Source organism: Homalodisca vitripennis, chromosome 6, assembly GCF_021130785.1.
Source record: "Homalodisca vitripennis isolate AUS2020 chromosome 6, UT_GWSS_2.1, whole genome shotgun sequence".
Lineage (NCBI taxonomy): Eukaryota > Metazoa > Arthropoda > Insecta > Hemiptera > Cicadellidae > Homalodisca > Homalodisca vitripennis.
Window position 1 is genome coordinate 17,609,916 of NC_060212.1, and position 21,229 is coordinate 17,631,144.

At 34.2% G+C, this 21,229-nt stretch overlaps 1 protein-coding gene across 4 annotated transcripts in view; it reads left to right on the top strand.

The window, feature by feature from the left end:
* Positions 1–21,229, top strand: part of LOC124364151 (irregular chiasm C-roughest protein) — a 393,724-nt gene that overhangs the window by 204,997 nt on the left and 167,498 nt on the right. For all 4 annotated transcript variants that reach the window (XM_046819395.1, XM_046819397.1, XM_046819396.1 and 1 more), the window contains exon 3: positions 1,171–1,207. The gene's annotated coding sequence lies outside the window, so the exon portion shown is untranslated. The remainder of the gene's footprint in view (positions 1–1,170; positions 1,208–21,229) is intronic.

The following is a 21,229-nucleotide window of genomic DNA, read 5'->3' on the forward strand; positions in this document are numbered from 1 at the left end:
TATTCTATGTGTTTGTGAATCAGGTCGAGAAAACATTAATTGTCTGAGCGTTAGCGAAGCCTATCACCCGAGGGACTGACAATTTTATACTGTCATCTGTCTGTCCACATAGATATTGTAAACGAACTGACCTATGTAATTGAAATATTACATATATATAAACACACATACATTATTACAATACCTATATTAATAAAACGCTGTTGTGAGTACCAACTTAATGTACCAATAAGAGGATGTATCTACATGGAATGTAATGCGTTAGTACATGTCCCCCGAACATCATTTCAGTCTATCGCTCAATAGTCGGAACTAATACTGAGTAAAATCATTATGATACTTTAAAATGTAGCATAGGAAAAATGCAGGCAAAGGTCTGTTTTCCCTTTTTAATGCGACTTCAATAAAGACTGTTGCGCGATGTGTGGTGTGGCGTACAGTAATGAAATTGGAAGAAGTATTTGAAACATAAAGGAACTATTCATAGTAAACGCTGATACGCTGGTTAACTTACCATATGATTCTCACATTTGTTTTTAATTTACACCATTGGAAATCACAAGTTATATTTTATAAAATTTATAACGTGATTAAAAAATACTGGAAAATAATTATTTGAAGAGTAGTATGCGACTAAAAGATTTTTATAGTTGCGAGTTATAAAAAAAAATAGTTTTAGTTGTATTTGTTTATTATTATAATAAAATAAAAGACTATGGTATATAAGGGTGTCATTTGAGTAGAATATCTCTCCGTAGTAGTTTTGAGATGCAACAAGAATTCCCCATTCCAGTCTCAGAGCTCTGTCCTGAAGTACAAACCCCTTTGGGAGAGTCTCGAGATATTTTATTCCCGGAACACGACACCTTTTCTTAGTTTTAACAGTACTTTTATAAAAAGGATAATTTTAAAGTTAGGCTCGTGGAAACCTATGTAATACATTCGGGATTTATTTACAGCTTTTAATAGAGGATACTTTGATATATTTTACTAGATACTAGAGTAATTAATTAATTGGTAAAGGATTTTAATCAGCTCTTTATGATAATAAACATTAGCTAATATATTTTCTAAGAACACTTTAGATTTATGGGTTTGAAAAATGTATTTTTATTTAACACATTATTGCATTTTACGTAATCCTAATCAAAATCCTCTTGTCTGTTTCAGGTTACTACAATTTGCCGACTTTCTGCCCAACTAGGAGGTAAGAATGGAAAGGAAAATAGTGGATGAAACCATTGTTGGTTACAATAAACTCAATTGATCATAGTGTTTTACTTAGGATTGTATCTTAAATTAACAGATAAGTTTACGGGTAAAATTAAACATCAGTGGCAAAGAATATTTTTAAAAAACTGCCCGAATTTAAAATAGAAAATTAAATATTTAAACTTGGATCTTGGATGTTAAAAGCACGAATTCCACCAATTCTGTAGTTAAAATACGATTCAGAACCGTTTTTAATCGGTTCGAATGTAGATAATTCGATTACTATTCAATGCACTGTATACAATTTAAGTATCGTCGAGTGTTTAATGAAAGTATTTTCCCTGACAGTAGCGGCATTTATCGCTGTAATAACAAGTTTAAGGAAACGGGCAACTTATTGGACAATTGGTTTACAGGGAGGCTAAAAACAGGAGATGAATCCATCGAAAACATTTGTATAAAATGCCCAAATATCTGTGCGGAAACGTGGTAGTGAGTTTTACAGCTTACAAAGTTTAAAAAAAACACACTTAAATTTAGTGCTTATAAACCTCAAACTATTGCATGCTTTCAAGCCGGATCACAGATTTAAGAAGCATGGCTTTGCTGTTGTCATTCTGTACGAAATTTAAATGGATTAAATTTGTATAAACCACATTGCTTTTAGTAATGAGGTTGCCTTTGACTTATGTAAAACTTTCCAAAGTCATAACGTTCGTATATTACACGCCTAAAACAATGAGCCAGAGTTTTGACTGAATCAGTTACTATAAAAGTAAAAGTATGGGAGGAGATTAAGTTCGCTTGGACGTCTACAGGGCGTCATGATGTCTATTCATGATGCTCATGTTGATTTCATATAAACTGACGTAAAACCTTTGAAAGTCCTCTTTAATCCAATGTTAATATCATTCCTCTGCTGTAAATGCTTTTTTAAATAATTGAATTTAAAAGTGTGACAAGACTTTTTGTACATGTGTGTAGTTTTATATTAAAAAAAAACAGCGATAAATATGTTTATTATCTCGCTGGTACATCACATACCGTTTACATCAAACATGTGTATAAGGTTTTGAATTTAAAAAGTAGGTTTCAAACTGAAAGGAAAGACCACGCATATGCAAGAACAGTAAATATACAGTATTCCTATGTGTTAAATGTTATTATGAATGAGAGTTTTCATTACAGTCACATGCCGGAGTAGAGAGAATGTACAAAGTGACAGCAAATGCTTAAGCATTAGTAGTCTGATATCTTCACGTAGCTAGATAATTCATCTTCTCCACCCCAAACCCACCTGCTTCCAGGAATCTAAAGGACATTTTTGGAATACCTTGACGCACGTTATAACTTCAAGTACATGTATTAGGCGATGTGCATTCTTTTCAGTGTATAACGAATGCCATTTTCGTTTCCAGAATGTATAAATACTACTCCACCTCATCTAAATGACATTCCTTTTAAGAATTCTTATCACTTTATCATTTTCCGAAAACGTGTATGACTGTATATTATAATAACACTATAGTTAAAACGTTTTGCATATTGCACACGTTAACATAAAGTAAAATAGTAATTTGTTATAAAATAGCGTTTAATATTTAAAACAAAAACTAAACCAAGGCAATGTAATAAAATAGCTTTGAATAATTTATTAGGAATGAAATTTTCATGAATCTTATAAGCAAAGCTTTCTGTGTTTGTTGTGTGTGTAATTTTATAAATAATTAAAAAAAAATTTTTTATTTGTCAAGGTATAGTTCTATATGAGGTAATAATATTTGTAACAGGCAAACGCCAGTTTAGTTACCATGTACGTACAGCCGTTCCCGTCATGAGTAATAAGAAAGAGAGTTCCATTATATATTCAGTTTTAGGAATATCTTTGCAGCAGAAGATCAAAGAAAGTCTGGATTAAATTTTTGCTTCAAAAGTACCCGTCTTGATTTAAAAGATTCAAAGGGTTTTATTTCTTCAATTGATGTACACTTGAAAAGATGGTTTATTTATATTACTCGGTCATTTTCGATGTCGTCATCCTTTGAAATGGTAATTATTGTTTTAATGTACCATAAAGTTTTAGTTAGAGCTCAGCATGTTTAATTTTAAGTGCTGTTCTTAATAAAGGAAAAGTAAAAATATTTTTTAATAAATGGTACAGCTCGGATTTTCTTATGAACTCATAATAATAAATACGAACTGCAGATTTATCATCGTAAACACATGCACTATACATGCACATAACACATTAATTAATGAAGTTCTTAATTATATTGATGTACATTTTCATAACAATCATATTCATGTCATCGCAATGAAAGAGCAAAATTAGTATTTTGTTAAGAATTTTCTTAATTATACGAGATAAGTACTGCCAAAGGAACGTAATAATTTATAGTGTTATTTAGATAACTGTTAATGATGATCGATTACCCAAACCACCCAGCTTTAGTCATAACATTTGACAAAAGTAGGTATACACAATCATAAAATTCATTTTAAAATTCTATCATGAGACATAAATAAATTAAGTTCTTTTATTTTAAATTGTACATTGCGAAGTGTGAACATGTTTCCTATAACTTGAAGAAGAAAAGTAAGAGATTTATTTATGTATAATAATTCAATTAAACTGAAACGTATATGTAGTTCATAGAACAAAATGTTTTTAGTTGATTATTACTGTAAACTATTCAGAAAAAAATATTAGTATGAGGTTAACATTCGTGTTGTAATAAATATTTGGTTAAAAACAATTTAACTTTATGTTTATAGCATTGTGTGTCGCAGATATATTAAGGACGTGTTATATTACATGAGTTAAGAGACACGTCAATAGGGAGAAGCCTATAATGTAAACATGTCACATCATGTTGTAACACGTTTATGTGCATGTCAGGTCGCAAATCATCCCCCGTAAGCTGGTTACAGGTCTCCGCTCTCATCCGCCAACCCTATTTCTTGCTACATACTCAATTTCGATTCCAACCCAGCCTAAAATGTATACACTACACATTTCCAACTACACGTGAAGGATGTAATATACAACGTAACGAAATACGATAGTGTCATTTTAATGTTTTAAGTTCCGCCCCGATTTTTTATAGTGTTTACCACGCTTATTTATACGATAAAACGCAATTAAATTAAATGTCACAAAATGTGTTTTGCAGGAGTTTTCTATAAAGCAAAATCAAGGACTCTGAATCCTAAAGTTGAGTGCGCTAGCTAGCTTTTAGTTAATGAGACTCAAACCTATTGTTTTTCTCCACTTGACTTTCGTATTTAATCATAATGCAACAATAAGATAAAACTTTTATTGCCAAAGCAATATCCTTTCAAATTCATCATTCTCTCTTGAAAATTATTTTAATAGCTTTTCCATATTGCATTAATATACTACGTCAGTAAGTAAAAAAACTTATCATATATAAGAAAACACATGTTGCACAATTAAATACTCGTATTGTACTATGTATTGTACGTTAAACTAAAAGGAAAGTATACTTCCTTAATTAAGATACATTTTAATTTTTGGAAACCATGATTGCAGATGTAATATGTCGATGGTAATAAAAGCTTTTTCTCTTGGAAAAATGCAGTTTTTCGTCTATTTACTTCCTTTCAAACCGAGAGACGTCTAAACCAGTGAATATTTCACCCTCTTGACCTATTACCAGCGAAAAAATGAAGAATTTAAGAAAAATTAAATAGTAAAGTGTTTATAAAACTGAGTTTTAGATCCATCCAAATGTTTTCCCTCTTAAATTAAACAGCAGTCACTAAAAATGTCCCTGATAGGATGTAATGCACATGTACATAGCGTAAGACACTGCGATGTCGACCCTTATAAGCTCCTTAGAATTCAAATAAGAATTCTAAACAGCCTTTTTTAAATCAGCTTATCAAGGATAATTCCTAAAAAAATCGCGAGAGTCTTTTATATGTTTGGATATCGTGGACAATAAACGAAAGTTCAAGTAATCGCATTATGGCTTTCATGCAAAATAATAAATATTTAAAATAACTAAATACCAGAACTAGGGTCTTTTTCGTTTAAGGGCCAGCACCTTACAAACATACTATACCTGACTGACAGTGCATTTAATCGTTTTTTTGTGTTATTAGTTCTTAGGGCAGTAGTCCAGGTACTACTTCTAGTATAACTCGTCTTATCTTATCAGTGATAAACGCGCGCCGCTTATCTTTTGCCTGTAATGAAACCTGCGTTAGTTCTGTGAGTTATACTTAGTTTTTCTTGTTCAATAAAGCGTGGTGAGTTGATCTGGGCTTGGACTTTGCAAGCTCGAGTTAATTTTTTTTTTCTAAAAGAGCAAGCAGCGCAAAGCGCTGCGGAGCGGGCAAGCATCGCGTGATCTGAGTTTTGAATAGGCAAGCTAGGGTCTTTTGTGCTGGCCCTTAAACGAAAAAGACCCCAGAACTATATCATAGAGACTGAGTGATTGAGACAATATAAATTTATTATAGTAAAGTTGGTTCTGTAAGCGATGCGTTTCATTTTTGTCAAACAAACGTATGGTATGATAAAATAAAGCTAACTACCTGGGTTGTGTATACGTAATGACGTGTGTCAAAACATAGTGACACATCAAAATCAAATAGGTTCCTATAAAAGGCAAAGGTAAAGAATGTCTTGTTTCACCATACGAAGTTAGGGCTAAGAAGCGCCCTCTGAACTCAACCTTGTAACGAACGGTTTAAAGGTGACTTCCGAACCACCACCAATAGCCGGGAAGGTGGGCTGCTTGCAAGGACAGGATCGCTCAGCGGTCGCCCATCCAAGCAGCAGCCACGTTCGACGTCGCTTAACTAGGTTATCTCGCGATACCCACCGTACCCGCTACACTGCGGCGTTGACAAATATGGATTGTGTTGAAAATATCATTACACTTACTGATGGCTGTTTTTGCAATAAAATTAAATCATTAGTTTGAAAGTTATCTAGTAGCTGTAATTATAAGGAGTTGTGTACTGCAATGTAATATATCAGTGCTGGCGAGCCTAGGTTAACTCGCTGTAAGCACTATAATGCGCTAACTTGCAGCCCGCTTCCCTTCGTTATTAATTGCGATGTCGTACAGTTAAACTTTCCCCAAGGGTCAGCTCTCTGAAATTTAGTCTTCTTGTTTATCAGCACTGACAATATAATTGCATAACACACCGTAAAGTTAACTAACTGAAATTATAATGGTCTATCTCCTTATAATTTGACAAACTGTTTTGGCAACGTTTAAAAATTCCTCCTATTACTACTGATCGAATCGGGTAACTGAAGTAAACAGATCGCACACTGAAACAACTTAAGTAGTTTGTTTTGCTTCTTGCAAAGAGTGGATCGTCTCTTCGCGGCTGAAATCTGAAGCTTAAACCGTTTATCTGGGTTGACACAAGAAGAATGACACCCTTAAGCCTGCCGGACTTAGTGAATCTTCAACTTCTCTATAGGGCAAAAACAACACCTTCATCCCCCTTTGCAAAAGTTTGTTTACTCTCCGTTGTATTAAATAAGTTTAGAGCTTAAACTCGCGTTCTATTTTATTTGTGTATTCATAGTCAAGAACTAACTACCTGTATATCACTGACGGAATAAAAGCATATTTTATGCTTGATACCGATCTTTATATTTCAGACTATGAAGAGGCATCTAATAATTATATTTTAAGAATAATTTATACTGGTGCATTTGTACGGTTGTACCTAAAACCGCTGAGTTTTACATTTATGGTTTTTTTAAACTGAGTTAAAAGCTACGAGAGTTATCAGTCTAACATATTCGTCATATTTATTCATTAGAGGACATTAAACAACGTTTCACAACGAACGTTTAATGATTTGTATTACATTAATTCTAAAATCTATTTGTAATTTGCTCTACGAAGCTTCAAGAACATGCTTAAATTATGTGCTACACGCAACTTCTATCAGCTGCCATTTGAAAACCTTTACGTGATACCATACATCTATGACGCGAAACGTTTTAAAGGTTCGAAATTACTTATTTCTATTTTGGATTCTAGTCGAAGTAATCATTTTTTATAATAATGAAAGGACAATGTACTTTTTTTGTTTTTATAAACACACCCAAAATATTTGTAAATAAATATATAAGAAGGAAGGGGTATCCCATGCCACGTGTCATGTAACAGGCTAGGGTTCTATACCAAATTTCAAGTCTATGGCTACATATGTTACCATGTAACATGGTTTTATTCCTTTGCTAACTAGCTTACGAATTTATGTATTCTGCGTCTTTTTTCGTTGCAAAAATGTTTACACATAAAACCAAAGTTAAAATTTATTTGAATGCACCATCATCAAATTCGCTGTTACTTATACAGAACTGAAACTCCATTTAAATTTCCTGTCTCAAATTGTTTTTGAGATACCGTCTGGGCAGACAGACATAGAGATATGACATTTCCAGCCATTTAAGTGGTAGCTGACGCCCAGCAAAGAAAAAGATACCATATAAGTGAGATCAGTGATTGAAAATTTAGCATCTTAATCGAAGCGATTGAATAAAAGCAAACTGATATCCGTATGTTTGTAGAATGTTAAGTAACGTAGATTAAGTCTTTTTTCTGTACGTACAAAAACAGGTGTTTCTCAGTGGGTTACATAATTTGCAAACAACGTTTATATCATAACTGTTGCACAGTGATGGTAATTGTACTGCTGGATAAATTGAAAATATAAACACGTGCACCCGAACAAAAACAACCGATGGTTAACATGTATTTAAAACTAAACAAGCTGCAACACTGTGATAATTGGGTTTAATGCGAAACGTTGCATCAGCAGCTGCACGGGACAACTTGATATTCCCGCTCGTTTGCACGATCACCGCTCCTAGTTTTATTTCAGACTCGTTTTACTCAGTGGAATTGTAAACTTTATTAGTTACACTTTAAAACTCTCCATACTTGTTGTCCTCGTGTAGGAATTCTGTTTTAATTTACTTCACAATTGTCTCGTATTTATAAATATCTGGACGGATTTAATAATTGGCACATCATAAAGGCACATATATTACTCTCTTTATAGAATTGTACTTTGGAAGGAAAGACATTCTTTTAACATTATATTAATCACTCAATTTTAAAGTACTATCCAGTTATAACCTTTTAGACGATGTTCCAAATACCTGGAGTCTATAATAGGTAATATGGTTGGATAACTGTGTTCAGGGTGCCTGAGGAGTCAGTACTCAATCTCCTCGAGTATGTTGTGTTCAAGGAGTTGGAATGAGTGGTATTCAGGATGACGCTTGAGTATTTGTGTTCAAGGAGTTGGAATAATTGGTATTCACGATGTTTGATTATTCAGTATTCAAAACGCTTGAGTATGTTGTGTTCAAGGAGTTGGAATAATTGGTATTCAGGATGTTTGATTATTCAGTATTCAAAACGCTTGAGTATGTGTGTTAAAGGAGTTGGAATAACTGGTATTCAGGATGATGCTTGAGTATTTTTGTTCAAGGAGTTGGAATAATTGGTATTCACGATGTTTGATTATTCAATATTCAAAACGCTTGAGTATGTTGTGTTCAAGGAGTTGGAATGAGTGGTATTCAAGATTTTAGATTATTCCGTATTCAAAACGCTTGAGTATGTGTGTTCAAGGAGTTGGAATAACTGGTATTCAGGATGACGATTGAGTATTTGTGTTCAAGGAGTTGGAATGAGTGGTATCCAGGATTTTAGATTATTCAGTATTCAAAACGCTTGAGTATGTTGTGTTCAAGGAGTTGGAATGAGTGGTATCCAGGATTTTAGATTATTCAGTATTCAAAACGCTTAAGTATGTTGTGTTCAAGGAGTTGGAATGAGTGGTATTCAGGATTTTAGATTATTCAGTATTCAAAACGCTTGAGTATTTTGTGTTCAAGGAGTTGGAATGAGTGGTATTCAGGATATTCGATTTGTCAATATACAAAAGCCTTGAGCCTGTGAGATTCAAGAGGTTCGAATGAGTGGCGTTCAAGATACTTGAGAAAGTCAGTATTTAAAATACTTGAGTATGTGGATTGAAGGAGTTTTAATACTTGGTATTCAAGATCCTTGAGGGCTTGGTGTTTATGGAATTCATAGCTAAGTTTATGGAATCCAATATACTTTAAAGAGTTGTGTTAAGGACGCTTGAGTTATCATTATTCAAAACTCGTGGATCTGTGATATTCAAGAGGTTCAAATGAGTGGTGTCCAGGATACTTGAGGAGTTGTTATTCAAAATGCTTGTGTACAAGAATTCAAGAGGTTTGGATACTTATTATTCTGGATGCTTTAGGAAGTTTATGGAGGCTAAGATGCTTGAAAGAACGATGTTCACGATGCTTGAGAAGGTAGTGTTCAGGGTGGTTGATGGGGTGGTACCCAAAATGCTTGACAATGAATTTTCAAGGATAGTATTTCGGGATATTTTCAAAATTCTTCAATATATATCTAGAGGGGATCTATTCGTGGTTTTACTCAACTATCCTATTATTGAGAGCTCAATCACTGTAATAATCCCAAATTCGAAGTTTATAATATCCAAATGAATTTGCTCATGTACTTTGTGAGGTATAGAGGTTTGTACTCACGATATTTTAACACTTGACAATGAATATTAACCTCATTCCACCCCCTCCCCCACACCTCCCCAGCACAACCGACAATACAAATGGTTGACACAGCATAATGAATACTAAAGAGTCTAGATGTCGAGAACTAATTGTTCAACACTTGTGAAACGACACGATGTTGGAATAAAAATAATTATGTTTCACTGTATTTTACCCACCTAGGGGGTAATACTTGTGTTTTATCATCGCTTTAGGGGATGATTATTGTATATATACGATTGTAATTTATAATAGAACTAAAATGCATATAAATTTATTTTGAGATATTCATTGTGTAAAATATTTCGATTTATTATCCTTACACATTTCATATATTTATTGGGTTGCCACATTTTATGCAACTAACATGATCGTTAATAAAATATTTTTTGAAGTGATTGAACACTCTGATTTTTGAATTTGAACACTCCAAACTCTTAGAACAATTCTTGGTGAAAATGAAATATTTTCTTCTATGCTTGTGTTTTTAACTTACTTTTATAACCTACTAAGTAAATGTTGTGGTGATTCGTGTGTTTTGTTTATAGAACCTTTCGGCTATTTATAACAATATAAATAATTGTCTAGGTGCCAAAATTCAATTTGTATTTTGTACACGCAACCTGGATTTTCATGAAATGTGTAGAGGAATTTCTCTTAAGAAGAAAATCGATCTCTGTCGCGCTAAGTTTAGAGGAGGTCGAACTGGAATGGTATCAAAAGGATTAAACGTATAAACGTGCTTGACACTTTTTAAAACCGACTTTGCGACATTAAATAATAATTATATCGCCGCGAGACAACACATAAGGAGACTCATGTCGCCATGTTCAGAGCTGTGTGTGGTCAGCTGACGTTGATTTAAATCTATTTCCGTGTCTTACGGTTGGTTTGACATTTGTACAGCTAGGAATAACGTTGTCTGAGAAAACTTGTCGTAGCAGTATTTTAACCCTTTTCATACCCTCTCATTTTGACCTACATCAAAACTAGCGGATGACGATCGACTTCTTTCAAGACAAGGAAAACCAGCTTGTTTCCTTATACAATTCCAATTGGGTCTCAACGTCTGGACTGTTACATAAAACACATACTTTTATTTATTTTGTACCGTTTTACTGGCACGTGAGGGGTTAGCTTTGAAATTTAAATTTTTGTGAAGGTTCAAAAAGGGAAACGAAAGTCTTCTGAAATAAATAAAGTTCAAACTAAAATAAAACTTCTTCTTGAAAATAATTACTGGATTTAAAATTAAAATAAAAACTTCTTGATGACTTTTAACTTCAAACTTGTAATATATTCGTCACTCAAAATGTACAAAGTTCTTACAGCTTGCCTTTTATTCAATTTTCAAATTTTCAAACTTTCACACTCTAATCTGATCTGGCAATTCTTCACTTTAATTTATCTTCAAAATTCAATTTTATTTTGTTACTAATTTTCTTTACTTTACTTTAACTATTACTTCTTTTCAGTGTTAGAATTTATATTGCTGAAAGCATCAGTAACAACCACAAAACTCTTTTAGTATTTTTACATAAAATTTTATATACAGTACATGTGCTCACTGCACCAACAAGTTTTATATTGCATAGATCACAAGGACAAGTTCCTAAATTCCCATTATATTTAATTTTTACAATATTTCTTCCCCCAACATTATTCAAATAATTAAGAATGCATATTGACTGGACTCCAGTTAAAAAGTTCACTTACCCGCAGGTTCGATGACGATTAGCAAAAAAATAACTCTAAGCACTTTCAAAGTCTATACTCGTTACTACTACTTCCGATCAACTGAGACGGGAGGTACGGCACGTCTACCTCACCTCACATCTCAATTTCGTTATCAAACATTCCCATCTGCGATGCGCGCCTCGCTGATAGTAACCTCTTTTGTACAGTCCAGTCCTTATCATTCTTCTGGGCCTACTCCTTCCACCGGTAATCCAGTTACACCAGAATTACAATTTAATACAATCGGTACAATTTTGGCTTGGTAACTTTAGGTGATATGGAAGTGTAATTTATTTTGATTAAGAACACACATTTTTATGTAATAAAAATAATGCCTAAATTGTTAATTCCTTTATATTATATAACGTGGATCGGTTCTGTTATTTTACACGAATAACTTGACGTTGAACGGCAACAGCCTGATTGTGTAATGTCCCTAAGTTATTAATCAAGGAGCCAATATAACCGCAACATTGATGTAGCAAACTGTATTAGTGTCAGCTGACAACTTTGATCGGACCCTTACAAGCTATCCATCTCGCCCTTTCTTGTAATTGGATAAGGAAGTGTTACAAGTAGCAGTCACTTTAAATAATTGATCTCTCTTCCAACAAGTGGCTGCACAAAAACGATCTTGTAACGATTGTAAGGAGTCTTATAATCTTCCAGATTAAAGTAGAGACTGTTTTTTGGAATTGAAACACTTTTTGGACTTTGAAACCGTAGTAAAGCTCCCCTCCACTCTCAATCGTACATTGCAGTACGTGTTGTACCATGTTGACCTACCTCTGCTTGGAAAAGCTATTCCATCTAAGGGTTTAGGCAATATATCTCAACTAGCTCCTAGTAGAATACAGAATTCTAAAATTACTGATATCTTTTAAAAATTAAATTTTCCTAAGGTATGAGATGTATGTTAGGTTCTAAATTAAAATCTTTTAATTAAGATTTCAATAAACCTATCAAAAATACATTTTACAAGTTTGTAGATAATATGATAACAATGATAGCGATTTACTAGGCATCAGTGTAGTTATTTCGTATTTTGTCTTTTGCTCAAACATGGTACCATTAACTTGTTACAATTGTACGACAAAACAAAGTGTATATTGTGGTTTACACAAAGAGTTCTCACGCCAATAACTTTTAGGCAGACAAAATTCTTAAACTGTATATTGTGATCCTCTTATAGAATTATTTTAGTAGGCTATTTTATACTTTACAAACAACATTTTAATGTGAATATGGATAAATTAAAGCAATATATTTTGAAGTTCTCACGCAGTTGGTCTGTCTAACCCTAGATTATTCATCACAAAGAGAAACTTTGTTCATCTCATTTTTCCTTGTTCCCATTCGTCACTATCGTATTATAAGGGAAGTGTAGCCTTTGAGAGATGACATTTCAAATTGAATTATGAATCATAGCAACGGTTAAAGTTATTTTGACACTGCTAGAGAAATTAGGTGTTTCAATTTTCTAACAAAGCGGCATGTTTTGTTTAACCATATATATTCAAAATGTCATGTTTTCATTGGACTTTTGGTTAGTATTTTTATATATCCTTATTCAGAAACGACGACTTTTTAAAAGACAAAAATTTTCAGAGTTTGAAACTCTCTGTATAGAACCTTTTTGTAATGATGCGTATGTGATATTCCCTGTATTAATCCGTAAACATTTCCCCTCATATTTTTTAAATACGCGGTTTTAGTAAATATGTATGGGTATATTATTCCATGCGTATAAGATATGATATGTACAGTAATATAGGATGGATTTAAAATCAAGTATATGGTTTACTTTAAAGATTTTTATGAAATCACCGACTAAAATAGTAATCTTTGAAGTATGTACACGTCGTGGTTATAGATAGACTAAACAGTCTGGACTGATCTCAGTTATAATGTGGTCGTTTGATTACAAAAATATTAAAAATACATATTTATGTCGCTTTTTCATACATTATCACTTATTTTGTATTACTTTTTTTAAATATTTACGTATAAGTTCAATCTGTTCATCAAAGAGACACTTGGTATTTTGTACGGTAATACATCGTACATGATGTATCGTGTATCGCGTAAGATGGCAGTCGGGAGATGCTTCAATATCAAGATGCTCGTGTAACGTAAACATGTCATATCATGTTGTAACAGGTTTACCGGACATGTCGCGTCACAAATCATTCCCGTTATGCATGCACTCTCGCTCGCCCAGGACATTCCTTGTATTATTCCGTAAACATATTCCTTATTTTTTCCAAAATATACGGTTTTAGTAAATATGTTCGAGTATTTTGAGCCTATATTTTCTTCCATACGTATAAGATATGATTAAGTTCAGTAATATAGGATGGATTTAAAATTAGGACTGTGGTTTACTTTAGAGATTTCTATGAAATCACGGAACACAATAGTAAGCTTAGAAGGATGTACATTGAATAAAAAATCTGGACTGATCCTAGTTATAATGTGGTCAACGATTACAACAAATCTTTAAATGCTTTTTTTGTTTAAATTTTACAGATTTATATCCTTAAATGCGTTAATTAATGTAGAGGAATTTATCAACAATCGGCCTAGTGGCTTGAAAGTCATTTTATTCTTAGTATCACAGGAAACTTTCATTTCATTTTAAACATTACCACTTTTATAAATTAGCCTACACGTTACTTTAGTTCCATATCCAGAAAAAGAATTACTTATTTGGTACAACATTAAAAATTAACGCCTAGCATGAAATTAAAAAAATAATTAAAAAATTAAGTTAAATGCAATTTTATGGTTGATTAGTATGCAATATTTAATTGTTAACGATTAAATTCGACACATAGGAGAACTTTAGAACAGCTTTACAATTATGTTAGTGTTGTCTACTGTTTTTACAAGAGAGGGAACATTTTATGTTACATAGTTTATATTGTCTTTTTGTGTGGTTACTGGTTAGAATATACTAAATACATATTCAAGCGGTATTTTAGATTAGTTTTATATATTTTCGGTGACTGAAAGAATACAAAATTGTGCCATTATTTCTAGACTTATTCTATTTTTAGTCGCTACGTGTAGTCAAAGAATACACAATTCAGAATTGGAAGTGCTGTAGGGATCAAGAAGAAGAGAATTGTGTTTACACGATCAATTCCATGAATATTTTGCAGGAGATCAAAGGCAGTCTAAATTACATCCGAGCTTGTCAAGGGCCGACGTCGACTTTTCGAAGTAATTTAGTTCAAAGATTCAAAGTTTTTCAGTACTTTGACTTCAGTTAACTTAGGAACACGATTTGTTCGAGCAGCTATTATCTGTTCCTTCATATTTTATTGGACTCCATCTACATATATATTTTATTTTGTACAGTACACGTCAACGTTTATTAGCCGTTTAAAAGTTTCCTGTTTCATCTCTTTCGTTTATTTGCAGAGGGTTTATTGTCTCTCTGTTCGTTTTGATATCTTGAGAACGAACTTGCTTATGGACTTGAAATTGTTCACGGAGCTTGATTTCTATGTGAGGGACACTTAGTTCGATTATGGTGCACGTCACTCAAAAGTAATTGGCTGAGCGTTAGTGAATATTTTACATAGGTCTTATGGGTAACCATGATGGCAACGATCAAATAGCAAACTAAATAAATTGATAAACAAACTGATCACAATCATATAAGATTTTAATATGTGAAATATTAACATGTGTAGTCAAACTACTCCTACACATGCAAAGTTTTGGTGACTAGGTGTGTAGGCATTTATTACTTAAATATTGATATGAAAAACTTTGGGAGTGCCGATGGCGAGTGGTCTAAGACATTAATTTGAGTCTGAGTTAAAAATAGCGCAGGTTCGAATCCTGTCTGTGACTTTTGAACTTTTTATTAGTACCATCGACCTTGTACTGTATCGACTCTCGATCTTATTCTGTTTGATAAGATCCTCGCACAGGAGTGGCCATTGAGGACGGGCAGAATAAGGCTTAAAAGGGGATCGGCTTCTCCTCTTAAAAAAACCCTACTTAATGATCTAAAATGTGAGGGTATCATGTAGCAAGATATCTCGAGAAATATTTCGTCCGTAGACATTAAATTTAGAATGAAACTTTGTTTTTGCACAGAAAAGAATGACTATGAAGGTGAATTTACAACCATGGAATTTGGCTGAGTGCCACTGAAGCCACTCAATAGGCTGACACAGTTTCTCTTTTCTGCCGGGGTTGCAACATTTTTCTGTATGATTGTTTGTCCCAGCAGTGATGCCTGTTATGCAACACGTGCCTTGGCGTTCTATCTTTCATGTGAAAGAAACGGATGCTCACGAAAGGTTCCGGGGTGTCCCCTAAATAGGCTATACTGATGTCAGCTTGTTTGTAAAGGTTAAAGAAGGGCGAAGGTCAAACACTTAGAAACCTTTCGTGTGCAAGCCAGCAACCTCGCAACAGCCTAAATACAATTAAGCCCACCGGGAAGGCCCGACGTTGGGGAGATCTTCCGGGGGGAATGAAAGAACGTGTTTCTTTCGAGGCTGAGGACAGCAATGAACAGTTCTGAGATTTAATTTTTGTCTTTTGATGTACCAGGTTTATTCCCCAGAAATTAATTAGGGATTGGCAATGTTTGAAAAGATGGCAAATATGATAGTGATACGAAGCCTATACTGTGTGTGGTGAATATGACTGAGAGAGTGAAATTTAATTTATTGGTAAAAAATAAATAATTTTTAGAATTATTATTCGCTGAGCATTAGTGAACCCTATCACTTGAGAGGATTGAACAAATTCATTTCTGTCGCACGAAACATATTAGTGACCTATCTATATACTTGAAATTTCTAATGAAGAGTATTTTCTATATAATATCGATGTTGATGGTGTATGTCATTCCTTGGGATTTGGCTGAGCGTTATTGAACATTTTTACGTTGTTCTTGTGAATAATGGCTACAAGAATATCGCAGAATAAATTAATGTGGAAACGAACGGAGTACAATCAATTATCATGTAGCGAATTGAATATTTAATTGCATGCAACCTAAGCGAAACGTGTTAAACGACTAGTAGTGCACTCCTAACTTCTATGTTTTGCATGTTTTATCGGTTATACTTCATATATTAATTCATTTACTGTGAATTTGGCCAAAAACCGAAATGATCCGTTTCAAAAATGAATTTTTCTGAAAATCCAAATTTGTTTGTTTCTAGAAATCAAGATTTTTTCCTGGCGAATTTTAGTAAATAAAACACGTCTATGGACGGTATTGTAGGTGCTGTAAGGGGAAATACTTTATTACATATTCTACATTTTGAAAATGTAAACTTGATGTTTACGTTTTAAGATTGTTTTATCCCCATTACCTATTTGTATATTACTGTCGTAAATCAGTATCTATTTGTTGACTGCTGTGCAAAAATAAACCTCTCCAATTGTGGTAATACTTCAATTACACAGTTCATAAAAAATAGCCTCCGTTTTGCTCCACCTCGTGGAACCTATAAATCCGAAATTATATCAACAGATAATGTTTACCCCGGCGTAATGCGGTGAATTAGTTCAATTAAAACACAATTAAATTAAGTGTTATAAAAAAGTGTTTTGAGAGAGAAGTTTCATAAAGCACAATTAAGTACTTGGAATCGCGAAGTGGAGTGCTCTAGCTTTTAGTAAATGAAACTCATAACCATTCCTCCTTTCACCTTACATTTTGTATTTTAAACTGTGAAATTTTAAACCAAGTCCGAACTCTGGCTGGTAAAATCGTTAGTTTATTATAGAATTAGTTAAGGTAAGCCCAAACACTCTTTGTTGTCTGATAGTTGATCCCAAGGTATAGGCTGTGTTCGAAAAACCATTTCATTTTCTTTTGGATTCACAGAAATAAAATTACATTTATAATCGAGTAGGATAATGTTAGTTAAGATTATAAATAATTTCATTTTTTGTTTAATACACAGCCTGTCAGATAACTTTCTTGAATGCAAAAATTACAGAAAAAAGTTTGCATAGGCTGAACACAAAATTGTGCATATTTACATTATGTACATGACTTATACCTGAAGGATGTGCCACATTGTTTACACACTTTTATTGATGGAAATGACATTTTTAACTAAATATAACTTAAGAAATTAACACGTTTTTAATAAAATATTTAAGAAAGTATTCCTTCATTTAAACAAATATTGCACCATGTCTTAAAGGCGATTTGTAATTTTTTGATCGGTAACAACAATACGAGGTTTTGATGAATTACAAATAAAATATTCATTTGAAACATATGCTTTTTAGTTTTTTTTTTGTTTAGTTTTTTTTTCATACAATGAGTACAATCATTAAAACTCTTTTGCCAATCATAGCGAAATTGCAGGCAATTTAATCGATAAAAATATCTACCTCAACGCTACACCATTTCACGCAAGTTGTTGCTCAATACACGACCAAAGGACCAGCATAAGTCGTATTATTGTAATAAACACTTGCACGTAACAAAACAAATGGTGTAGCGATATCGTTTACCATATAGCACTACTGTCTGCAGAGGTACTGGTGTACCGCAGCACTGCTGGTGGACATAATGGCTGTGTTTATGTAAAATTCACACCTGTTGAAGTAAACTAAATGGAGTTTAATTGAGTTTACACACGCGGTTACCCCCAATCTGTTGATCGAATCCTGCGGGCCCAAACTAAACAAAATACCTTGAGGCAACATCGCTGTCCTGTTTATCTTATTATAAAAGTTACCGTCGATCGATAATCCATTTATTCATCCAACCAACGAACTTTGATTAATTAATTCGTGTAAAAAATTAAACTTTTATTATTATTATTTTAACATTATATTTGTTCCAGACGCTTGAAAGGCAGTTTTGCGGAAAACAAAATAGATTTTAAAGACTAATAATAATAATAATAATATTTTGTACGTATTTTGGAAGATAGAAGGATTTAGAAGGAAGCGGTATTTTTCCATATATTTTCGATTTTTAGTTAAAACAAATTATAAAGGCCCAATCCCCTTTCTTGTTCCTGCCGTGACGATCGCCATTTACTATTAGCCTCTAGTCAGTTGTCAGTGCTTGGTCAGTCATTACGCAGCTATTGTGACTGCTATTACGGGTTTCGGTGTTAGTAATTAGTGTTGTGTTTTTTGTTGATTACATAGTTTAGAGTTAGTGTGCTCATGCATGGAATTCACACACAACTCATTCGATGTGATTTGTGACTAATGATTTTCACAGTGCTCTGGTATGTTTGGTTTATTTTACCCTCGATTTTAGTTAAGTATTAGTTAGTTATACACCTGAGGAAAAGACCAGATTACCTGTCTCGAAACGTAGTGTTAATTGTCCCACTGAACGATAGCAAATATCCGGAAAAATCCTGCTGTCTTCACGGTTAGGTAATAATTTTTATAGTGTCTCCCCCTATGATTTCCTATTCAAATGCTGTAGTGTATTTAGTGTGAGAAGTACTAAGTTGGTAGGTATCCATAGTGATATTTAATGTCTGCACCAGTGATGTTGGCAGTATGTATTGTCAGGCGATGTAACATACGATGTGGTCTAAAAGAATAAAGAATGCTCATAGGCTGCTCTCCTGTGACGTCACATCACGCCACTACCCTACAACCAACGGTCCAAGCTGGCCAGCCAGCAGTCCACCCCGGAGTCCACCACCAGACACCGTCATGTAACCTCCGCGTCCCGTCCGTTCCTTTACGAGCGGTCCTAGAGCAATGTTACTCTAAATGTGTAGTTTAGTTATTCTTCCCGACCCATAGAGAGTACAGTGTCGACCCGCATACATTACAGTGGCGACGAGGAAAACAACTGCAACAGTGAATTACAGTGATTTAGTGCGGAAAGGGCAACAAGCGTAATGAACACGTGCAAATAACAACGAATGTGCAGGGACATTCGGGACATTGAAACAGTGAATTACAGTGATATAGTGCGGAAGGGCAACTATCGTAATGAACACGTGCAAAATAACCGCGAATGTGCAAGGACATTCCGGACATTCCAACGGTCGGGAGTAGTAAGGTACGCCGATCGATATAAACTATTCTTGGTGTAAGCAGCGCACAAGCTGATTTTAATCGTTGCAATTAATGCCGTTTAGACGATTATTTTTACCGGGGACATTTTAAACAGTTATTACGGAGTGTACAAGAAAACAAAATGGCAACTATCGGGTCTATGGGTTATTTTGATAGTGCGGAAGAATCGTGGCAGTCTTATATAGAGAGATTTGAGTTTTTTATTGATTGTAATGATATCGATAATTCAAAGAAACTAAGCACTTTGTTGACAGTTATGGGTGTAAGGACCTATACGTTACTGAAAGACTTAATTACACCAGACAAACCGTCTGACAAGTCGTACAAGGAAATTGTGGACACTATAGCGAATCATCTGCATCCAAGCCTTCTTTTATCACGGAAAGATTTAAATTTAGTAGGCGGAATCAAATTGGATCATGAAACGGTTAGCGATTATATTGTGCATTTAAAAACAGTTATCTAAGTATTGTGAATTTGGTGATAAATTGCCAGACTACTTAAGGGACAGATTAGTCGCGGGTCTGCGAGATCAACAGATACAGAAAAGACTTCTCGGGGGAGGAGAACCTCACTTATGAAAAGCCGTGCAACTAGCTACTGCAATGGAATTTGCTGAGAAGGGGGCGGCCCAGATGAACAACTGCAGGAGGACGTATTCACCGGATGCAGAGCAGCGGGTCGATACCGAAAAGGACACAGGCGGCGAGCATCGCAGCGAGACGGTCATCGGGACGGCGGGAAGGCGCTGGGAGACATCACCTGCTATTGTTGCGGCAAGCGAGGATCACACACAGCATCGCAATGTCGGTTTTCGTGAGTACACGTGTAATCATTGTAAAAAGAAGGGACACCTTGAAAGAGTTTGTAGATCGAAAAAAATTATGTTCACAAACCTAATGAGAACAAACCAAATGTTTTTTACAAATAGGTCTAAGGAGCCTTCAGCTAAAGGGAAACAGTTTTACAGCAATAAAAAGCAATATGTTTATAAAGGTAGGCAGCACTATGTAGAGGAAAGTAAAGAATCAGCAGAGTCCGGTTCAGATAATCACTGGAAACATAAAGACAATGACGATGTGTATGACATTTCCAATCTATTTACGGTTAAAGAAATAGAAACTAAGATTAATAAAATTGAGCCAATAACGGTACAGTTATTAGTGGAAAGTAAAGGAAATTGTATTTGAAGTCGATAGTGGAGCTTGTGTTTCAGTTATGTCAGAAAAAGATTGTAAGACTAAGTTAGGAAATATAAACATGTATCCAACTAGCTTAGTATTAAGTTCATATACACATGAAAAGATCAGGCCTTTAGGTAAGGTTATGGTCAATGTACAACATAAAGGTAAAGAGAAACAATTAGCTTTATACATCGTAGCTAATGGGGCTAATCCCTTGTTAGGGCGTGATTGGATGCAAGCATTAGATTTAACAGTTTAGAGTGCCTAGTAATGTAAACAATGTACAGTCAGCTGATCGCACGAGCATGGTGGGGGTTGTGCCAACTGCAGGCGGCAGCGCGGCAGACGCATGCACGCCTGTCAGTGGAAGCCACAACACACTGGTAGAGGTAAACAAACAAACATCTGTCAATCCGTCTGT